The sequence below is a fragment of the Staurois parvus genome, unplaced genomic scaffold (assembly GCF_062004578.1).
Source record: "Staurois parvus isolate SC_StPar_1 unplaced genomic scaffold, SC_StPar_1.0 ptg002974l, whole genome shotgun sequence".
NCBI lineage: Eukaryota > Metazoa > Chordata > Amphibia > Anura > Ranidae > Staurois > Staurois parvus.
In genome coordinates, this window is record NW_028320770.1 from 40088 (window position 1) to 64029 (window position 23942).

General features: G+C 40.2%; 1 pseudogene across 1 annotated transcript in view; it reads right to left on the reverse strand.

Annotated features, from left to right (window-relative positions):
* Positions 1 to 1979: 1979 nt before the first annotated feature.
* The window catches only part of LOC149428777 (sodium/potassium/calcium exchanger 2 pseudogene), a 43278-nt pseudogene continuing 21315 nt past the window's right edge, over positions 1980 to 23942 (reverse strand). Inside the window, exon 3 of the transcript XR_016310682.1 lies at positions 1980 to 3068. The product of XR_016310682.1 is annotated as a sodium/potassium/calcium exchanger 2 pseudogene (transcript). The remainder of the gene's footprint in view (positions 3069 to 23942) is intronic.

A 23942-nucleotide genomic window follows, 5' to 3' on the forward strand; every position in this document is an offset into this window, starting at 1 on the left:
AGGAGCTGCTGTGATGCTCACTTATTCATGAAGGTCTCAGAACATATCTTCTTCAGGCCCTAGGCATCATGGCATCATGGCAAGGGAAGAGCTCCTATTCTGTACTCTCTTCATGGCTGCTTTCTATGAACACATCCAGATTCACTCCTCCCCTCAGCTTATATACCAAAAAGGGAGGGCAACGGATCACTACATATCTCAAATCACTATTCTCCTGTTGCATTTTGTTATATTTCTGAATCATTCAATTTCTTTTTCAAGAAGGAGGTTAAGGTGTCATTAAATCCATTTTAACAAGTTCACATTTGTCAATAGCAAATCTTACAATATAAGCAAGGGTGTTTAGCCCACATGGAAAAAAGATAAATCCCTTTTCAAGTCTTGTCAAGTTATATACTGCACTTGCTTCACACCACCCTGGATGATAAAGAGGGTCGAGCAATGCAGAAGGTTTCTGTGGTCAAGTTTCAAAAAAACTGTTGGACAAAGAGCAGGGTAGAAGGAGTAGATGCCAATTTTAGGAGCCAGACATCCTCCTAAGCTACCTGGCTTTGGTTCTCCACAGCCAACCTCCCAAATACTTTCACCTTGCCTTCTTTTTTCCCCCCAAAGTCTTATACTTCTTTACTAAAATAGCAAAGATTGAGCTTCAATCATTTCCAACTCTCAGTGTTAGGTTAATTATACCTATAAACTAATTGAAGACATGGCATAAAATGCATCAGCATAATTTAAAAGAATGTTCTGCAATGCCATGTAGCTCATGAAAGTGAAACCTTAGGGGTTAATTTATTCTAAAGGGATGCTGACCCTGTAGCTCTTTCATTAGAACCTTGAGAGTGCACCAGGGGATTATAATAAATCAGTTCCTTCCATTCAGAAACATGAAAACAAATATTCAGACATGAAACAAGCAGCTATTTCTTCAGAACAGAAACAGGTAGGAATCTGCAACAACATTTGCTAGAATCTTTGCAAACTACGCTGATCATTGAGAGGGGATGTTTCTCTTAGAGTGGAGTTGCTCTTTACCAATTAAATCTTTACCTAGCTGGTTAGATGTAAAATGGCATTGTGTCCAAGCTTGTTACAAAAAATGCATTTGATGTCTACACTGAAAATCCCATCTCGTCCAGAGGGTTAAAACCAATTTTTTAGCATTTGCCAATTTTCCTTGATAAGGAATAAACCTTCATGACTCCTGATCTTCCTGAATCAGACAAATTAATGCGTTTCTATGACATGATCTATTTTTAGAATTAACTATGCATTTTTTGCTTCAGAGCTCAGACAGGAAAGATTATTTTCTACGAACTGTAAGGCCTTGCTCACACCATACATGCATAAACACCGATGGGAAAACTGTGCAGTTCATCCACATTTCAGTGAGTTTTATAAATGTAGCATGATCCTGTGCACAAAAAATCTGCATGTGATACTAGTGTTGTGGTGCAAACAGGGCACATAGAACAATTGTTTTTTTTTGTGCCCTTGCAGAACGTGCGCAGAAAAACCGACGTCTCTGTATCATGGTGTAACAAGCCCTAAGGGTTACCTGTGACCACTATAAACAGCTTCTCTTCAAAAATTTTGACCAGCTTTTTTTATGTACAGTTTATATCTTCTTTTAATCACCATGGTAAATAGAGAGGCTCAAATAACTTATCATTAAACCCTTATTTAAAATTTAATTTCAAGTAGCAAAATGTGGGTGAGTCAGGAATCTTTAAAGCAGAAATTAGGTGATCATCTTACTGGCCCATCTATTCCATAAATTAGCTGAATTCTCAGTTTGAAGCCTGCACTAAATTCCTCTGACCCAAACCACAGCAATGCAAACTAACCCTTTCTTTTTCTCAGTCCTTTATCCTTTTGAGCAAACGTCAGTGGCAAATTCTCCCTGAATCTTACAATAGAAAGTAGTAGAAGGTGTACGATCCTGGAGAGGGCGGGGAGGGGGGTTAAATATGATATTTCCTTCAAAAGCATGGTATAAATAGACAAAACTGAAACAAACCAACCTTTCCATCAGAATTGGCTGATGATACCTTAACAACCTTGTTCCTGTTCAGCTTCCTCTTCACCCAGCTCTCCACTTGGACATTAAACTTCATGAAAGTGACATAGGTTAAATATGCCGTAAGCAGCGAAAGGCTTTCCCACCAGTTGATCACGTTGTCCAAGAAAAAGGTTATGAGCATAATCAATCCCACGATATAAAATGTCACATCTCGAAACAGTGGCCACCAGGTTAGATTTAAAACCTCCTTAGAAAACAAAGCACACATCCCAATCACGAACAGGATATTGAATACTGCTGATCCAACAATGGTCCCAATACCAACATTACTATGTGATATAAATACTCCTATTAACGATGTAAACAGTTCTGGTGCAGATCCCCCAGCAGCCATAAATGTTGCCCCTGCCACATCGTCAGAAATCATCAGTTTTTCCGTGATAACTGTCAACGAAGGAACGAAAAATTCATCACAAACTACAGCTAACGCTATGAACATATATATCATTCCAAATATATGGAGTACAACAGCACCCCTCTTTCTGTCTTCTAATGAAAAAATGTCTTCTGGATATTCACCTTTGGAAAGTGATTTATTATCCCCTGCCTTGTAGTTCATAGATATAGTTGAGCCAGGGGTATCATTTTGATTTTGTTCTGCAAAGTCCATCAGATTTCGTTGATGCCGTTGCAGTAGAGTATGGCTGTTTGTAGCACTGGACATGTCATTGTTGTAAAGTTCTGTCTTTAAAAAGGCACCGACTGCAGAGGACAAAGTGCTTATGGCTGTTATGCTTAGGAAAAGACCCAGTATTCGAATAAGTCTTAGTTTCTTATGAACAAATGGGTGCTTGTGGCTGTGGTGAGACAAAGTTTTCCCTACGCAGCAGCTTGTAATGATGTCACCAGCAGATCTTGCATGAAGACCCATTTTGCAATCTTCTAGATATGAAATGTAGCCAATTCTAAAAACTGTAAACTGTAATGGCCGATCATGCTTTTCCTTTCCTATTTTTGCATTAGGAGTCCATTAGTAGGCCCATCCGTGCTTAAAAAAAGAAAGAAAAAAGAAACATGTAAATATGTATACACTTATGCTCAAATACAGGCTTTATACATACAATCCATAGGAAATGCACAAAAAAAATGTTCATATACTGTGCATATATGCCTAGATTCATCCAGCTCCTAAATCAGTGCTTCCTTGATTGCAACTATTCCTCAGTGCCTGCAAAGCTACATTTCCAAACAGTCACAAACAACACGCAGCACTGTGTCTACCATCATTATGCAGATCAAATAAACTCACTGCACGGTGTTGATTCAATGTATACATATGAGTTTTCATTTAGGCTCTTTAAGATGTTGCCTAATGTTATTTTCAATCAGTTTAAATACTGAAACATACCTTCATTGTTTACTAGAGCAGCTAGTTACCTCCCTGTTAACCCTTTCTTTTCCTATTTTTCACATATAGATGATCAGTTTTACATATACAGTTGCAAGAAAAAGTATGTGAACCCCTTGGGATTACGTGGAGTTTTGCATGAACTGAGCATAAAATGTGCTCTGAACATCATCTAAGTCACAACAACAGAAGAACACAGTCTGCTGAACATAATACTACACAAACATTAGATGTTGCCATGGTTTAATTGCACATAACATGTAAACATTCACAGTGCAGGGAGGAAAAAGTATGTGAACCTTTGGACTTAATAACTGGTTGACCCTCCTTTGGCAGCAATAACCTCAACCAAACGTTTCCTGTAGTTGCAGATCAGACCTGCACAACGATCTGGAGTAATTGTGGACCACTCCTCTTCACAAAACTGTTTCAGTGTAGCAATATTCTTGGGATGTCTGGTGTGAATCGCTCTCTTAAGGTTATGCCACAGAATTTCAATCGGGTTGAGGTCAGGACTCTGACTGGGCCACTCCAGAAGGCGTATTCTTCTTTTTTATTATAAATATTTATTAATTTTCATCCAAATACAAATCACAAACACCTATTTCTATGAAAAAAGATATCAAATCAGTATATTCTTATTGACATAATTTATCTATATCCCACTTCCCCTACCCTCTCTTCCCCCCCCCCTCCCACTCTGCATTTCTCTTCTCTAAAAACCATTTCTAAAATCCATTTTTATTTCGAGGGGTATAAATCATCATCATATATTTCACTTTTTCTCTATATTCTTCCCATTTTTTCCACTTTATATTATACTTCTCCATCATATCCATATGCATATAATACAATCTTTCCGTCGCACAAATCTGATTCATTCTGACCATCCAATCTTCCTCTGTCAGCACCTCCCTTTTTTTCCAGAACCTAGGTATAAGACTCTTAGCTGCGCTCAAGAAATACCATATTCCTGAATCCTTATATGATCTCACTGAAAGCTCTGTGACATGGAGAAGACATAGCTCTGGTTCCAATCTAATGTCAATCTCAGTAATTTTCCTTACTAAGTAAACAATTTTCCTCCAAAACACCTGTATCTTTAAACACTCCCACCATATGTGATATAACATACCCACTTCACCACATCCTCTCCAACACAATGGTGAAATCTCCCCGTTCAATTTGTGTTCCACATTTGGTGTGATGTGCCATCTTACTAAACACTTATAGTTCAACTCCACTTCCCGCATGCTAGTATTTTCGTGAATTAATCCAAGCATTTTCCTCTGCTGCTCCTCATCTATTTCCCTTCCCATATCTTTTTCCCACTTCTCTATATATATTAATTTTGTGCCCGTGTCTAATTCCGTTAATATTCTATATATTTATGCTTTGGGTCATTGTCCTGTTGCATCACCCATCCTCTGCGGAGCTTCAGTTGGTGGACAGATGATCGTAGGTTTTCCTGCAAAATGTCTTGATAAACTCTGGAATTCATTTTCCCATCAATGACAACAATCCGTCCAGGCCCTGAGGCAGCAAAGCAGCCCCAAACCATGATGCTCCCTCCGCCATGTTTTACAGTGGGGATGAGGTTTTGATGTTGGTGTGCTGTGCCTTTTTTTCTCCACACATAGTGTTGTGTGTTCTTCCCAAACAACTCAATCTTGGTTTCATCTGTCCACAGTATATTTTGCCAGTAGTGCTGTGGAACATCTAGGTGCTCTTTTGCAAACTTCAAACGTGCTGCAATATTCTTTTTGGACAGCAATGGCTTCCTCCATGGTGTCCTCCCATGTACTCCATTCTTGTTTAATGTTTTCCTTATTGTAGATGTGTCAACAAAAATGTTAGCATGTGCCAGAGATTTCTGTAGGTCTTTAGCTAACACTCTGGGATTCTTCTTTACCTCATGCAGCATTCTGCGCTGTGCTCTTGCAGTCATTTTTACAGGACGACCAGCAACACATCCAATATCATCACACTGATTGGAGTCAAGGTTGGCTCACTCCTGGCTCCAATTAGCTCTGGGAGAAGTCATTAAGCTAGGGCCTCACATACTTTTTTCCTCCCGGCACTGTGAATGTTTACATGTTATGTGCAATTAAACCATGGCAACATTTAATGTTTGTGTAGTATTATGTTCAGCAGACTGTGTTCTTCTATTGTTGTGACTTAGATGACGTTCATAGCACATTTTATGCCCAATTCATGCAAAACTCCATGTAATCCCAAGGGGTTCACATACTTTTTCTTGCAACTGTACACAATATTTGATATATATTTGGGAGTCTTAGTGATTATAGGGATGTTTGTACTGATTAAGTTTGGATTTGTTCTTAGAAGAAAGTAATGATTTCAACCTTAAATAAAATATAAAGTACTTTATATGTTGATGCATTAGAGAAAGATTTTTTTGTGTCCCTTCCCTTTGGCTGCTTTAAGAATATACTTACAAAAGCAAAGAGGAGAGACAGACCAACCAACCAACCAACCAACCAAAATAAGCCCAGAGCAAGAAACAGACAATCAGAAGAGTCAAGATGTCTACATATCTATATTTGAGGTCAATATATAGTAACTTATCTGGTTTACATCGTATAAAAAGTGGAGGGCATCAACAAGAGTTGAGTATCGGCACTGCTAATTTTTTATTTTTTAATCAAAAGGTGGCACTTCGTATTTTTGTGGTACAAACAAATATGCAGTTATGAATGATGTAGTGTGGATTTTACAGTAAAAAAAAGTCACTATAAAATTTGCAGTAGACATTACTAAATAGATGTTACTGTAAGAGACGATGTAAATACAGTAGAAACGTCCTAGTGTAGGACACTAAAATTATATAAACATCATGTGTGGCATTCAAGAAAGTCTTGTGTTATTGAATAATTAAATATCCCTGGGATTTATTAACAAAAATAAATGTAGTCATGCTTAGGATAAAATGTAACCAATGCATGAACTGCACTATGGCTATTCCCATACAAAATAAAATAGTGTCTGAACTGGTGCAGCTGTCCAAATGTATACCAATATTACTAAAAAAAAATGTAAACAGTGCCAAACCATATACAAAAACAAACAATATCCAAAGTATCAAAAAAAAAAGAAAGAAAAAAGAACAATATCCAAAGTGTCCAAATAAATTTTCAGTCCATGGTGATGTAAATATGATTACTTGAAAGTGCTCTGTGCTCAAACAACATACATTCACGCTCCTCCATTTGGCTAGGGTCAGTGTCCCTATTCGTAGCATGAGGCCATACCTGGACCCTACAGAAATTGCACAGACAGTCCAACTCTTCCAGGATGGCACATCAATACGTGCCATTGCCATAAGATTTGCTGTGTCTCCCAACAAAGTCTTAAGAGCATGAAGGTGAATCCAGGAGACAGGCAGTTACTCTAGGAGAGTTGGAGAGGGCCGTAGAAGGTCCTTAACCCATCAGCAGGACCGGTATCTTCTCCTTTGTGCAAGGAGGAACAGGATGAGCATTGCCAGAGCTCTACAAAATGACCTCCAGCAGGCCACTGGTGTGAATGTCTATGACCAAACAATCATAAACAGACTTCATGAGGGTGGCCTTAGGGCCAGACATCTTCTAGTGGGCCCTGTGTTCACTGATCGGCACCAATAGAGCTCGATTGGCATTTGCCATTGAACACCAGAATTGGCAGGTCTGCCACTGGTGCCGTGCTTTTTAAGATCAGAACAGGTTCACCCTGAGCACATGTGACAAACGTGAAAGGGTCTGGAGAAGCTGTGGAGAATGTTATGCTGCCTGTAACATCGTTCAGCATGGCCGTTTTGGTGATGGGTCAGTGATGGTCTGGGGAGGAATATCCATGGAGGGACGCACAGACCTCTACAGGCTAGACCAGGGGTGCCAAACTGGTGACCCTCCAGCTGTTGGGAAACTACAATTCCCATCATGCCTCTACCTTGGGGAGTCATGCTTGTAACTGTCAATCTTGCAATGCCTCATGGGACTTGTAGTTTGGCATCAGCTGGAAGGCCATCAGTTTGACACCTGTTGAGCTAGAGTAGACAATTGTACCCTCACTGCCAATAGATATCGAGATGAAATCCTTGGACCCATTGTCAGACTCAACACTGGTGCAGTGGGTCTGGGGTTCCTCCTGGTGTACGACAATGCCCGGCAATGTGGTGAAAATATGCAGGCAATTCCTGGAGGATGAAGAAATTAATACCATTGAATGGCCCCCACACTAGCCTGACTTAAATCCAATAAAACACCTATTAGTTTTCATGTTTCAGTCCATCCAACGGCACCCCAGGTTGCACCTCAAACTGTCCAGGAGCTCAGTGATGCCCTGGTCCAGATGTGGGAGGAAATACCCAAGGACACCATCCATCGTCTCAATAGCAGCATGCCCCGACATTGTCAGACATGCATACAAGCACGTGGGGGCCATACAAACTACTGAGTAACATTTTGAGTTGCTGCAATTAAATTTCAGCAAAATGGACTAGCCTTCTGCATAATTTTTTCTCTTTAATTTTCAGGGTGAATTCAGTCCTCTGTAGGTTGATAATTTTAATTTCCGTCAAACAATAGGAAATCCTTATGTTCCTAACACATTACCCAGTCTATATCAGTACAGATGTCCAGCGTGATATTTTTCCCCATTGAGATCTGATGTGTTCCTTTAATTTTTTTGAGCAGTATATATATATATATATATATATATATATATATATATATATATATATACACACACACACACTATATTGCCAAAAGTATTGGGCCGCCTGCCTTTACATGCACATGAACATTAATGACATCCCAGTTCTTAGTCTGTAGGGTTCAGTATTGAGTTGGCTCACCCTTTGCAGCTATAACTGCTTCAACTCTTCTGGGAAGGCTGTTCACAAGGTTTAGGAGTGTGTCTATGGGAATGTTTGACCATTCTTCCAAAAGCGCATTTGTGAGGTCAGGCACTGATGTTGGATAAGAAGGCCTGGCTCGCAGTCTCCACTCTAATTCATCCCAAAGGTGTTCTATCGGGTGGAGGTCAGGACTCTGTGCAGGCCAATCAAGTTTCTCCACCCCAAACTCACTCATCCATGTCTTTATGGACCTTGCTTTGTGCACTGGTGTGCAGTCATGTTGGAACAGGAAGGGGCCATCCCCAAACTGTTCCCACAAAGTTGGGAGCATGAAATTGTCCAAAATGTCTTGGTATGCTGACGCCCTAAAAGTTCCCTTCACTGGAACTAAGGGGCCAACCTCAACCCCAGAAAAACAGCCCCACACCACAATCCCACCTTCACAAAACATTACACTTGGCACAATGCAGTCAGGCAAGTACCGTTCTCCTGGCAAACCCAGACACATCCATCGGATTGCCAGACAGAGAAGCCTGATTTGTCATTCTAGAGAACATGTATCCACTGTTCTAGAGTCCAGTGGTGGCATGCTTCCCACCACTGCATCCGAAACTTTGCTTTGCACTTGGTAATGTAATGCTTGGATGCAGCTGCTCAGCCATGGAAACCCATTCCATTAAGCTCTCTATGCACTGCTGTTCTGTAATCTGAAGGCCACACAAAGTTTTGAGGTCTTTGGCTATAGACTCTGAAGACAGTTGGCAACTTCTGCGCACTGTGTGCTTCAGCATGTGCTGACCCCGCTCTTTCATTTAACGTGGCCTACCACTTCGTGGCTGATTTACTGTTGTTCCAAGTTGCTTTCACTTTGTTATAATACCACTAACAGTTGAGCGTGGAATATTCAGTAGCAAGGAATTGTAACGGATGGACTTATTGCACAGGTGGCAACTTATCATGGTACCACGCTTGAATTCACTGAGCCCCTGAGAGTGACCCATTCTATCACTCTAGTCTGCATGCCTAGTTGCTTAATTTTATACAGCTGAGGCCATGAAGGTGATTGGGACACCTGAATGCAACGATTTGTAGGGCTGGCCCAATACTTTTGGCAATATAGTGTATATATATATATATATATATATATATATATATATCTTCTTCAAGTGCTCAATGTTCAAACAATACCAATAGTGACTGGTGCTCTTTAATGTGCTTTTCAATCCTTGACCTCCCTTTTTTGGCCACACTCACCAGATTAGATGGACCCTTTGCTCTTGCAACAGGGTCAAACAACAATGCTTTGTCTGCTGGTGGATAATGGTATCTCCCTTCTTTCCTTTACTTCAGATCACACACTCAACATATCCTACTGTCTTAAGGAAATCAAAAGGAGAGAGAAGGCCCCATGGGGTAATACTGCTTTTATTATAAGAATTATTAAAAGTAATGCACTTACAATATATCATAAACAATGCGCTTCAACTTGCTGGGCAAAAAGGACAACCTCAGAGCACTGCTACTTGCGTGCGTTCCACTGGACAGTACGTGACATCACCGTAAACTTTCCGAATAAAGCTTTGATTTTAAATATATATCTGTATTCCAATTTAAAACAGTTTATTGGTATTATTTATTTATTTTTACTCTGTATTCCAAAGACTGTTTTTTTTTTTATTTTGTACATTTGACCAGCAGCAGAGGACTAGAAGCTCCTCTTGCTTATGCTTCCCTGTGGATAGGCTGGGAAAGATCTGGGTCATGGGACAGCTGTATATCGATTAGAAAAAAGGTACTTCAATGATTTTTTTTAAATAATTACAGTGCCATCATTCACATACAGAAATAGAAGGGATAATGTAAATTAATCAGGGTGCGTTTAATATCACTTTAATACTTTTTTCTACTAAGCAGCAGAAGAAAAGAAAACAGTATCATGTGTGTACTAATATCATTGGGTGTACCCCATAAGAAAGTGGACTGTTCTGTTTAAATATGGGAGCAGAATCCTATGTTCATACCAATTTAAAGCATAACTATATTTTTAATATAGATATCTTTTAACTTTTCTCCTCCTTCCCAGCACATTCAAAGTCTTATACTCACCTGTTTACATTACATAGTCACTGCAGCAAAATCTCTAGGCTGCTTGGAGCCAGTGTTAATAGGATATGTTGAGCTGGTGACCCTGAGTGGAGATACCTAAGCATTTGCATATAAATCAGCCAGTGCCACATGCATTACATAGCTATGTCCCTGTTCTAAACTGCAATCACAGAGGAAAATAGTCAGTGGCAGAGGAAAATATTCCAGCCCCAACTTGCTATGTGTCTTTGAGATGTGTGAATGAATTCTGAGAACCACAAAATAAGCTGATACTGGAAGATGTCTAAAGGTGTTTCCCAATAAACTAAGTCCTTTTGAATTACCCAGCTTTCACCACGCTCAGCAATCGCTATACAACCATGGTACATTTGCATGGTACACATTGTTAATTCTGTCCCTACCACAAAAAGGCCAAGTGGTTGTGTTCAGCCCAGAAACCAAAAGTTCTCATTTTTTCCCATGCCTGCATATCTCAACCACCTCCTGACCTAGTTTCTCTAGTTGCTCCATGAACCTAAAAGGTCTCCTCCTCATTTTTAGGGGTTTTATATGTTTTGTCTGACTATACGATTAATTCCGAAAGCAGTAGAGATTTCAAAATTTTTTAAAATTGTGCTTGTTATTTTATTTTGCAGCCACAAAAGTTGCAATCAAACTGTTTACAATAACTTACTTGCTTTCAACGTACAAGGTATATATTGTATATGTGTGGAATTTCTATTTTAACAAATGCAGTAGTTACCTAGTAAAATATTTTTTCTCATTATATCATGAGTTAATGGATAAGTTCACCTTTTGGACAAAAACGCTATCAGTCTTGTGAATGGGCTGTTTCTGACATCATCATGCTCATAGACCAGCTCAGGACGTGAGGAGGCCAGGAACAGTCCCCCGCTGGACCTGGGGGAGTGTGGTTTTCTGGAGGATTGGAGGACAGGGTAAGTATAGTTTTTCCCTGAGCACCTAGATAAAGTAAGTAGTTAACCCATGCAGTGCGGGCACAGCACCACTGCATGGGAAAATAAAAAATTTAATTGGAGTTCTGCTTTAAAATTATTTATCTTCACGGCTCAGTTTTTGGTTTTCCTCAATATACACTTCATAGAAATAAACAATTATCTCTAGTCATAAGCAAGCTAATCCCAGAGGCAAGCAAAAATCCTCATGATAATCTTTAAAATGAATTTTACAGACAAAATATGGAAAAACTAATAATATAATATACAATAAGCTAATGTGCATGTGATGGATATAACTGAATCTTAGGCCAGAATCATTAATGATTTGCAAAAACTGCTTATGATCTTAAAAAAATGGCAAATAAATTCTCCTTTATCCTCTTACTTTTTCACTCTCCCTCTTACTTTTTCGTCCTTCTGAATTCATTATTCTCTTTACCCTTCTATGTCATCAGAATTACTGCACTTCCCTTATACCCACCCCTGTTTTTATCTAAGCGCTCTATAAACGTGTAACATTGGTGGGCTACCTAAATTCCTCTTGTATTTAGCAATACTTATGTTACTAATAGTGCTGTTATCCTTGTTTTCTCATGTTCTCAGTTGTACATGGAATTCTATATAACTCTATAACAAGACACTGTAATATCCCTATTGAGAAATTGCTGCATCAGTTTAACCATATTATTTACATTGTCCATAATATGCAACATTATTCTACTATTCCCAATAAATCAGATTGAACTAAACAAAGGCAAGTAAAGCATGGTAATAGAAAATAATTTTCATTGTGCTGTATGTATAATCTTTTACATGCATTGTGCTTTAATTGACTAATCATTATTCCCCATGCTCAGCAGAAGGTGGTGTTTTAAAATTGGTGCTATTATATGTGCAGTTTGCAATGTTGGCCTATATTCGCTTATACACAAGTTGAAGAATGTTCTAGTTAGGTGCTGCCCCAGACGCCAGAGTAAGGGTTAATGATTTTCCCGGTTCTTTGGCTTTGGCGGGTTATTCCTAGGCCTGAAACACTGATCCTGTAATATAAAAAGCGACAGTGGTCTGGAGCCAGGGAGAAGGGGAGAAAGAGTAGAGAGAGTGGTGATAGGTAGCTGAAAGCATGTAAGAGAACCCAGGTCTTCAGGTCTGAAGTTACTCAAGGGGTGTATTGCAAGTAGCTGGCACACATGGTCTACATCTTGGGTCATTTAACACATTGGAGTATGAAGACAGCTCTGTAAGAGTTAACACTGTGTGGAGTGCAAGCAAGTGGTTACTTAGGGTAACGGTAGTTTAACATGCAGCCTGTCGTTGAACGTATGCCTGAGCTTCTTACAGGAGGGAGTTGTTGTTGGCATGCTCTCTGTGAGCAGAGCTGCACCGCAGAGGTCCCCAGCCTGTATATAGATTTAAAGATTTAAATGAAGTGCATGTATGGAGTCCATGGTAGGTGCACGTTGGGACCACATACCATTACTGGGAGTGAAGTACTGTGATACACTGGACGGGTGGATGTGGACAGGGCTCAGCATGTCCCTCCAAAATGAGAATTACAGAGACAGTGTACATTGTCACGGGAACTCGAGAGTTAACTGGAGAACAGTGATAGTGCAAGTGTACATGGTGTACTATCATCTCCTGCCTTAAGGTCAAGTATTTCCCCATGGAAGCCTCAGCCTTGTCCCAGGGCATATGTGGAAATGGCACAGAAGTAAAGGTACCCCATGTGCATTGTAAGTGATTCTGTTACAGGTGCCTAGTGTAGCCCAGAAGAACCTACTCTGTGGATAATCCTCTCATGTGAACCACACTTGGCGCCCAACGAGTTAATGAGGAACATGGAGGAAGGTCCACCAACATCCGCCCATACCTCCCTTACACACTAACTTGTTTCCAACATTTTTGCTTCTGTTCAAATGTTCCTGGAATAGGCTTTCCACTTTGCTCACAGCTAAAGCCTCAGTACGAAATACTATGATTACACAATAGCAACTTAAAATAAGAACATGAGAAGCCATGCTGCCATATAGTATAAGAACAGTTAGGAATATGTTGGCCTATGAACAGCAAGTCAGCAAGCGGTGATGAGTGAGCAGAGATATGAAGTACGTCTGCTGCCTCTTCTAAGTCCAATCACTACTGCAAACAGATCATTTTCTATCCTGTGCTCAGTAGTGTGCAATTTATAATTATTTAAAGCTCTCAATTTTCTTGGGTGCAACATTCACTGTATTCATAAAGTAAAATTAGTAAACTTTGCATAAAATTAGTAAACATTTCAGCAAAATCCGTTCTTCATCAGAAGAATGTCTATTCTTGAATAGACCTACCCTATTACCTACCCTGTGTATTCTCCTGACATTCCCTCAACTTGTTTCAATAAAAAATTTGCCTGACTGAGCTGTCAAATGTCTAAAAATGCAATGATCACATCACAGACCATATTCGTTATTAATTCCAATTTGTAGTTGACAGAAGAACTCTTACAAGGAAAACACGCCAAATTTTACAAGCACTGAAAGGCTGAATCACTCCAGCACAGCCAAGGCAGTGTGAACTAGCATGGCCATGACAACTTGTGGCTGGGAGGTTGGGGAATGGCACAACCATGCCACAACCACCTATGTCTGATGTAAGCAAGGTCTAAAAAATGAAAATTCACCAAATCTGTGACAGTCCGGGAGCATTCAGCTCACACCAAAACCAAAGGCATTTCTGACCTTCATTTGACCTCCAAAGCTGCATCAAGCTGCTTTTGCATTCCTATTGACTTGTATGAGAAAAGCTGTTCTGACATCAAGAAAAGCCCCATTTACAACTTCTCCTGGTCAGCATAGACTTTCAGCTGTAAAATTCCTTTTTATATATGGGCTTTAAATAATGGCAGATTATTTTACTAAAGGTGCTTTCACATGGCCCCCATTGTGTTTTGGCTGCAGCATGGGTGCAGTGCAGTGTACCTGCAGTTTTCTTATGGATTAGCTGCGCTTTCCCAAGCAGGACTATTGCTGCACTTTCAGAAAATAAACCAAAAAAATCTATGGAAAATAGCAGCTAACCTGCACGAAAACTGTGGGTACACTGTGCTGCAGCCAAAGCGCAGATCAGTGTGAAGCTGCCCTTAACCACTTTAGCTCTGTAAGGTTTACCCCCCTTCATGGCCAAGCCATTTTTTGCTATACGGTGTTATTTTACCTGACAATTGCGTGGTTATGCAATGCTGTACATAAATTACATTTATATAATTTTTTTTCCCACAAATGGAGCTTTCTTTTGTTGGTATGTGATCACCTCTGGGTTTTTCATTGCTTGTGCTATAAACAAAAAAAGACTGACACTTTTGTAAAAAAAATAATATTTTTAAATTTCTGCTATAAAACATATTTAAAAAAAATCTAATTTCTTCATAAATTTAGGCCAAAATGTATTTTGCTACATATCTTTAGTAAAAAAAAATCCCAATAACTGTATATCGATCGGTTTGCGCAAAAGTTATAGCGTCTACAAACTATGGTATATATACCAGAATTTTTTTATTTTTATACTAGTAATGGCGGGGATCAGCAACTTATAGTGGGACTGCGATATTGGCACTGACACTAACTGACACTTTGTGGGAACCAGTGACACTAATACTGTGATCAGTGCGAAAAAAATACACTGTCACTGTATTAAATGACACTGGCTATGGGCAGGGCAGGGGTAGGCAACCTTTCAAAGGTTGATGTCTATCTGGACAACATGAAGTAAAGCAAAGATCCCTTGGGGGGAAGGGGTTCTGGACAGCGCCCTTAAAAAAAAAAACATCACCATCCCCCTCAGTACTGTCCTCTGTCCCCCTTTACATCACCCCCCCCAATGTAGTGTCCTGTACCCCCCAGTGCAGTATCCTCTGCCCCCTTTTCATGACCCTGCCCTCCATCCAGCACTATTCTGCCTCCTGCCCTATGCTCTGCCTGTAACATGAGAGCGGCGGAAGCTGGGGGGAGGCAGAACCATGGTCACGATTGACCTGTTGGCTCTCCGTGGTCGATCGGTGCATCATGATCGATGGGTTGCTGACCCCCGATCTAGGACAATCAAAGGGTGAAATATGTGACTAACCAGTGTTTTACTGTGTGATATGTGCTTTTTAATAATGGATGTGCTAGACTGCATTACCTGCTCTGCAGGGAATGATAATCCAGCACATCGTCAGTGACAGGGCACAGCTCTGCTTTGTATACTTTGTTGTCCTGTCACTCTCCTCGGCAATCCACGAGTGCTGGCGCTCATCCATTGGCCGGCATCTGTTGATTGGCTTCTGCTGTGTCAAATCATGGGGCGAGCACATGCCCCCTACAGCGGAAGTGCAAAATCACATATAAATATACGTGATTGTGCACAGAACATCTGCCCTGAAACATTAAATCTGCTATAGGGTAGACAGAAAGTGGTCGACAAATTTTTCTGTAGCAGATGTTTGAATGTGAAGAGAACACCACAGAAACAATAGAAAATTCAAAGTTGTACGTGTGATTTTTTTTTTGCAAAGTAGATAGAAAAAAGCATTACGTTACGCACAGCACGAGAATCTAATGGTAAGATAAGGTTATGCAATGGGGGATTCTTTTTAACATAATGTCATATGAACTAGTGATGTGACCACATCATATCCCAGTGACATATTTTAGAGTAAGATTTCAGGGAAGAAGCACAGATGGCCTTACAGAGCTGTCTTGTTTTGCAGGATAACACGACATGCCCCAGTACCAGAGCTAATGAAAATAACATGTAGTTTCCAATAAACATGCAATGTTAAACCAAGATATTTTTAGTGCAGTGGAAGGAATACTTAAGCAGTAGCTCCAAGCAACATATTAATTATTTGCAAATTGGTGTAAATTATACGGAAGGAATACAACATCTATATTTTTGTCTATTTGTGGGTCTATAATAAAAAATACGATGCCACTCTGTTAAAGAGGACCTGTGCAGAACAGCATATTTATAAGTAGCCAAGTAGGTTTGCACAGAAGATCAAGCTGCACATACACACAGACATTCTGGAATTGCAACTGTTATTAAACAGTGCCCTTGTAACCAACACTCGCATAAGAATGGGGAACATTCTGTAACTGTTTATTCAGTAGCATCCCTGAAATGCCTACTACGTGGATAATACAGTGAACCATATGAAGAATCAGGTTAACTACTGCAAGAAAAACATTTGATATTACAGAGAGATGGCAAAATGGCACAGAGAGAGAACATCTGAGTAATGGAGAGTGATATATCAGTGCTCATTCACCTATGTTAACCAATTTACTGCATGATTTGAAGGAGCTTTAACTATAAAGGATATTTTCAGACAAAAAAAATGACATGTACCAGAATTGCTTGTTCGTGCTGTAACAGTTCAGGGCCCTGTCAGAAGATAAAAATAGGTAGAAGTGGTCAGTAAAATGGACACAGGGTCTGCAAATGTGCGGAGTGCAGAACTGCGGAGCGTAGATTTTGAGTGGAGGAATCTGTTGTTGCAGGTTTCTCCGGATTTTGATATTTCTGGATGGGGCCCTGTAGTTTGGAGATTTCAAAGTGCCTTGGCAGGGAAGAAATCTTCAATCCAGTGTCCAGAATTTGTAGTCAACCAGCAGTGTGTGGGCCCAGGTGCTCACAGCCCTTATAACTATGGTCTGCTGAGAGTTTCAGGCGGAGTGGAGTGCAGCTGGAGCAGTGGCTGCCATTGTGAGTCTCTGTGTGCATCAAAAGGGCTCAAGGCTGTGTGCATTAAAGAAGTCGAAGGTGGTGCTCCAGGAATAGCCTGTGGTCTTGGAGACCCATACCAGCAGTGCTAATATGGAGTAGCCAGGAGGCTTAGCATTTTTCATTGGTATTTACCAATGGAGAAGAACCCCTGTGTGGGAAAGCTTATTTTGGACTTTTGTGTTTTTGTTTCTTGCCTTTTAATAAAAGTGGGCTACCAAGCCCTGAAAAAGAGTTTCTGACTCGCGTGAACTCACTTGGAAAGCATCTACCACTAGAGCTAATCATCCCCCATGTCACAGTGCTAAGAAAACTTTATATACAAATGTGTTTGTACTGTAGATATTTCTCAGTCATCAAACAACACCAGACCTGCAATAAAAAATGTAATTCTGATCATTGGTTATGGGGTAATAATACAGTATTTTTAGTAAAAACAGGTCAATACATAAGCCTAAAGGAGTTTTTACCTTCAAAGCTGAACTACAGTCCATTTTCCAAAGGATTTGCATTTCTCTCCATCCAGACCTGAAATTTACACAGCTCCTACACACAGCAGATCACTGCCTGGAATGGTAGTAGACTTCCTGAAGACGATCTTTGATCGAAACACGTCGAGGTTTGATGATGCAACTTCCACTGATATCACATCCGGCCTATGGAACATACGCAACTCTGAGGAGCCCTTAGCACAGCGGCTTCCACACACTAATAATAAGGCTGAGTACACCAGGTGTCGGGCACAGGCACTTTACTGAGTGATATTTTTTATACTTATTCCTCAATAAAACATCATACAGTTTTACACTATGGGATACCCCTTCTTGCTCTTTTTGTGATACAGTATGTCCATCCTGAACTTGCGGTGATCTGGAGAGAACCAACTTCATTGGGTAATGTCCCACAAGAGTTGTAGACCATTCTAGAAATAGATGGTCATCTGCTAAGGGTGAGTTCTAGTCCATGTGGGGCACCTTTAGAGCACTGTGGAGCACTTTTAATTTGTTGAATAAGATAAGCACTTCAACCAAGTTGGAGCACAAGCATGGGCACTTGTTTTCATTATTTGGGACTTTAACAACAGCAATGTATGTTGTATAATACTGGAATAGTAGACTTAGGCTCCTTTAACCAGGATGTTCCAATCGGGTTCACCTGCCTGATTTCTGGGCAGACCCGATCGGAACCTGTATTCTCCACTATGGAGCAGCAGGTGTAAATGGACATGTGTCAGTTTACGTACACCTGCCGACATCCAGTTCAATCCGATACTCCATTCTCCTTCCATTCATCGAATCAGATAGCAGTTGGATGGAAATGGACAGGCAGTCCGTTTCCATCCGACTGCCCATAGAGGACTACGGGCTGTATCTGTGTTCGCTCTGCATAAATGGATACAGACCTGTAAGCCGCTTTCTCAGAGGGGATCAGCAGACAGATCCCCTGCTGAGCTCGCGCATCCAGCTCCACTGATGGGTCCGCCCTGTGTGAAAGGGGCCTTAATTTTTCTCTGCTGCACTTAAGTCTCCTCATGGACAGAAATAGGAGAAACAATGGTATGATGAGCTCATCTCTATCACATTGCTTCCTGCTTCTATCAACATGCTCTTTGCACTGCAGGGCAAATGATTTGTACTCCTTCTACTTCCCCAAGCCTGATTTCTGCAATACAGGCACTTCAATCCAGGAACTTCAAACTGCTTGCATAAAAAAACAAAACAAAATATATAAAGCCCAAATAAACTCCCTGTTTCAAAAAGATAATTACATTCTAGGTGCATGACAACAAAAGGTGTTTAATGTTTTACAATTTGTTTTATTTCTAAAGTAGCCACAGTCTGAGTAGAAAAGCCTGAACCTCTCCAGCGTGCTACAGAGTGGGACCCTTAGGCCCCATGTACACAGGACACTTCTGAACGATGGAGACTGATTACTGGAAAACGTAGGTTAAAAAACATCTGTATAGCCGTGTCACGGATCCAACCTACACGCACACGCCCACAGCGACTAGCTAACCGAGGCGTGCACGTTCGGCCGTGACTTGGGGTAAGAGGGAATTAGGGGGAATTAATTTATTCTGAATATATATATAAGACCAGCCGTGATACACTTTCACAGCCCACACTGGCTCTGGCCACCACTAGAGGGAGACTCCACTCCAATCCAGCTGGCTAACCACACACAGGCAGACACAAATCTTATATACAATCTGGTGCACACTAAGGGTTGAGGAGCAGCCTAGCATTCGGCACACCCTTCTAGGATTCCTCCAGCTATCCTACCAGCTAGAACCCCGGTGTTAATCACTCTTTCACTGTGCACACACCCCCACACCAGAAACGCCACAAACGGTAGCTTGCCACCACCCAACAGTTTTATCCGCAGGCTGACCTGCAGGGCCACCACACACACACCGATCTCCGTCTGGCAGATCTGTTACCTTTACAATCTACATGCAATCTGCCAACACGCAGTGCAATTGCATACAGATTGGCAATGAACTTGACCGAGCATTTAAAGACACTGCAATACAATACAATCTAATCTCTCTGGAGATACGAGCCCGAGCTTAAGTACCCAGAAGTCACTTATTAATTTTATGATTTAATATCCCGAAAGTGGGCAATGCATAAAATATGTACAAAGTACAAAAAGTTACAAAAAATACAAGAAGACACACAATTGGCTATTGACTATAAAATAAAAGGGAATAAAAACAGAAATAAAACTGATGGGTCCGCCCTGTGTGAAAGGGGCCTTAATTTTTCTCTGCTGCACTTGATTTGAAGTGTGGTCACATTTGGCACTTATCACTTATTTGTTCTGTATCTCTTATTCATAGGGGTCTTTGTCATTGTTTATTTGTTGTGGACATCATGTTTATAGGTCACTTAGGTGACTGTGGCACATTGTTTTTGGCACTGCATTGTGTGTTTATTTATATATGCACACATATTTATTTATTTATTTGAATTATTGGGAGAAGCGCTGCACTATTTTTCATTATTTGTACATGAGCCCTTACTCTCTGTGACAAAGCAGATCAGCAGGAACCATACCTTTTGCAGGCTATTGAGCTATAGGTCTGACTCAGCAGGGGGCCTCTGTTTGACCTGTGCAGAAATTATTGCTTCCCTACTGAGAGCAAGGGTTCCACTCTGCAGCTACTTGCATGCAATAGGGTTTTCTACTCAGGCTATGACTGCTTTAGGAAAAATCAAACTGTACAACATCGAACAACTTTTGTTTTGATGCACCTGAATTATATTTAGCTCATTTAAACTGAGGACTCATTTGGCCTTCAATCAGGGGCGGACTGACCATTTGGAAACTCGGGCAATGCCCAAGGGCCCGGGGTCAGTAGGGGGCCCCATGACATTCCCATGGTACCTTTTTCATAGGCTTTTTTGAGTTTGGGCAAGGACACAGGGGCCCCATGATCCCCTATTGTCCGGGGGCCCCATGAGTTGTCAGTCCGCCCCTGCCTTCAATTATGTATTAACCACTTGCCCTGCAGAAAATTTACCCCCCTTCATGACCAGGCTATTTTTTTCCATACGGCGCTGCGCTACATTAACTGACAATTGCAGGGTCATGCAACACTATACACAAATTACATTTATATCATTTTTTTCACACAAAAAGAGCTTTCTTTTAGTGCTATTTGATCACCACTAGGTTTCTTTATTTCTTTTGCACTATAAATAAAAAATGACCAAAAAGTTTAAGAAAAAAACTGTATTTTTAAATTTTGCTTTAACCATTAGCCGCCCGGCCAATGGCCGTTTGGCGGCTTGAAATGTGCTCCTGTATTCCGGGTGCACGCCATTTGGCATGCTCCCGCACATGCGCGGTTTGCGCGGTTGCAGAGCGACGCAGCAGTGCGATCTGTCACCGCCCGTGCACCTCGGACACGGCCGATGACAGATCCGAGTACCGGCTCCCGTTGCCGGTACAATGTGACCTGCTGTGACCAATCACAGCAGGTCACATGACAGTTGTATACAATGGATGGCTTCATTCATGATGCCATCCATTGTATACTAGTGCCTAGCTGTGAATGGTCACAGCTAATCACATGCACATGTCATGTGATTAGCTGTGACCAAATCACAGCTAAGCACAAAAAAAAAAAAAAAAAGCTGAATGAATCGATTTCATTCAGGTAAATGCTTGCTTATAGCAAAGTAATTCTTTGCTATAAGCAAATTGAGTAAAAAAAAAAAAAAATACTGATCACTTCCCCAAAGTAGTACAGTGTTACTATGGTAACATTGTACTATTTTGGACATAGTAAAATATGAAAAAAAAATCTTAAAAAAAATTAAAAAAAATGTAATAAAAAATTAAATATAATAAAAAAAATAAAAAAAATAAAAATATTTTTTATTTCATACTGTCACCAGTCAGTGTCGCTGTTCACCGCCATGCCAGTTATATGATGATGCTGTACTGCACTGGTGACAGTATGTAAAAAAAAAAATAGTGAAAATAATTTTTTTAATTTTTTCATTTTCCGAAAAATTATGACAAAAAAATACAACTTCAAAAAACTCGCCATGCCTCTTATGAAGTACGTCGGACTGTCTACTCTGCAAAAAGGGGTCATTTGGGGGATATCTGTACTGTTCTGACATTCTTGGACCTCAAGATATTAGATTGGCTGTCAGTACTTCAGGATTGATCAATATTCAGATCTATACCATAGTTTGTGAACTCTATAACTTTCCTACAAACTAAAAAATACATCCTAATTTGGGTTATTTTCACCAAAGACATGTAGTAGAATACATCTCGGCCTAAATTTATGAATAACAATTATTTATTTGTAAACTTTTATAACAGAAACAAAGAAAAATGTGTTTTTTTTTCAAAATTTTTGGTCTTTTTTTGTTAATTTAGCAAAAAATAAAAACCCCAGCGGTGATTAAATACCACCAAAAGAAAGCTCTAGTTGTGTGAAGAAAATGATAAAATTTTAGTTTGGGTACAATGTTGTATGACCGTGCAATTGTCATTCAAAGTGTGAGAGCGCTGAAACCTGAAAAATGGCCTGGGCAGGAAGGTGTAAAATTGCACGGTATTGAAACGGTTAAAACATATCCATTAAAAATTACACAAATAACATTTCTACAAAAATTTAGGCAAAAATGTATTCTGCTACATGTCTTTGGTAAAAAAAATCCCAATAAGGGTATATTGATTGGTTTGTGTGAAAGTTATAGCATTTACAAATGACAATATATATACTGGAATTGTTTTTTTTAATACGAGTAATGGAGGTGATCAGTGACTTATAGCAGGACTGTGTTAGTACAGCGGGCTTTCTGACACTGGCTAATTGACACTGACATCACCAATGACACTACTACAATAATCAGTGCTATTAAAATGCACTGACACTACTAATGACATTAGGCAGGAAGGGTTTAACATCTGGAGCAATCAAAGAGTTAACTATGTGTAATATGTGTGCAATATGTGCTATTTTATTAAGGGATGTGACTGTTTTTGTCTCCCTGGGAGACAAAAAAACAAAGACCAGCATATCCCTATAAATAAAGCTACAGTGCACAGTTGGCAAGTGGTTAATGAATACAACACTGTATTTATTTGTGACTTTCATATCTGCCTGGAGTTTAGCTTTAAAGTTATTGTAAAGCTTATTTTTTAAATTAAAATAATAAACTTGTTATAGTTATCAATACTATTACATGTAGTCCCTAACCTTCTCTATTTGGGTCCCCCGTCGGCACTCTGGGTGCCTCCTCTTCTTGGTGCACCACCATGCTTCCTTTTCAGGCTCACCTGTAGACTTGCTTCCGAGCAGGGCCATGTGTGTCTATTGACACACACAGTTTGGCTCAGTCTTGCTCTCTTCTCACAGTATTTGATAGACAGCAGCAGCAGAAGACAATGGCTCCCACTGCTTCCTCTCTAAGCAGAGAGAAAGGAGAGAGCAGCTGCAGACAGACACATAGCTGGGTCAAGATTGGGCTCAGGCAAATAGGGACATTTTTTACCTTAATGCAGGGAATGCATTAAGGAAAAACATGTTCAGCCTTTGAAAAAAAATCTGCCCAACCTACAGTAACTCATCCACTCAAGATCTCGTTGAAGGGACAAACAGTCATCTATTTGTGTTGTCCTCTGTTCTCATCCTTCAGGGTTCTATTTAATTTCCAACCATATAGACCTTTCAGGAGACCATAGTTTTTACAGCAGCAGATGAAGCGATATAGAGGCTCCATTAGAATGCCATGTTTCTTGCAGCATTAGCCTCTTTTATTTCACAAAAGACTGCTCTGGTACCTGTTTTCATTTGTGATTCCCTACAATTATACACAATAGCTCCAATCAGCACAGGGCCATAGTTTAGAGAAGAGATGTTTCAGGGGGTTAATTTGGCTGTTAGATTCTAGCTGGCACATATGAACCATTCACAGGATCTGGAGGTTTTGTGGACTTTTGTATAATGTTCTCTTTCCATATGAATAGGAAGTTGCCTGGGCAGCTGCACATCTGCATGCTTACAAAGTCAGCCAGTGTACAACACATCCGCAAAGTTCAACCTTTCAGAAATGTAAGTTCTACTCCATTCCAGATAAATGCAAACCCACTGGCAACTATTATATCCAAATTGACCACTAAAGTTGGTACAGATAGTCTACCCCAGGACTTTTCATTTTCACAGTTTTTATCTACCTAAATACCTCCAGAATAAGAGAATAGATCAACCCGACCATCTACATTTTTCTTAAAATACCATGGCAACCCGTTGTGTTTGGGTTTGTGGGGACCTATGGAGAGGCTTGGAAAATGTCTGGACAAAAAAACTTCAAC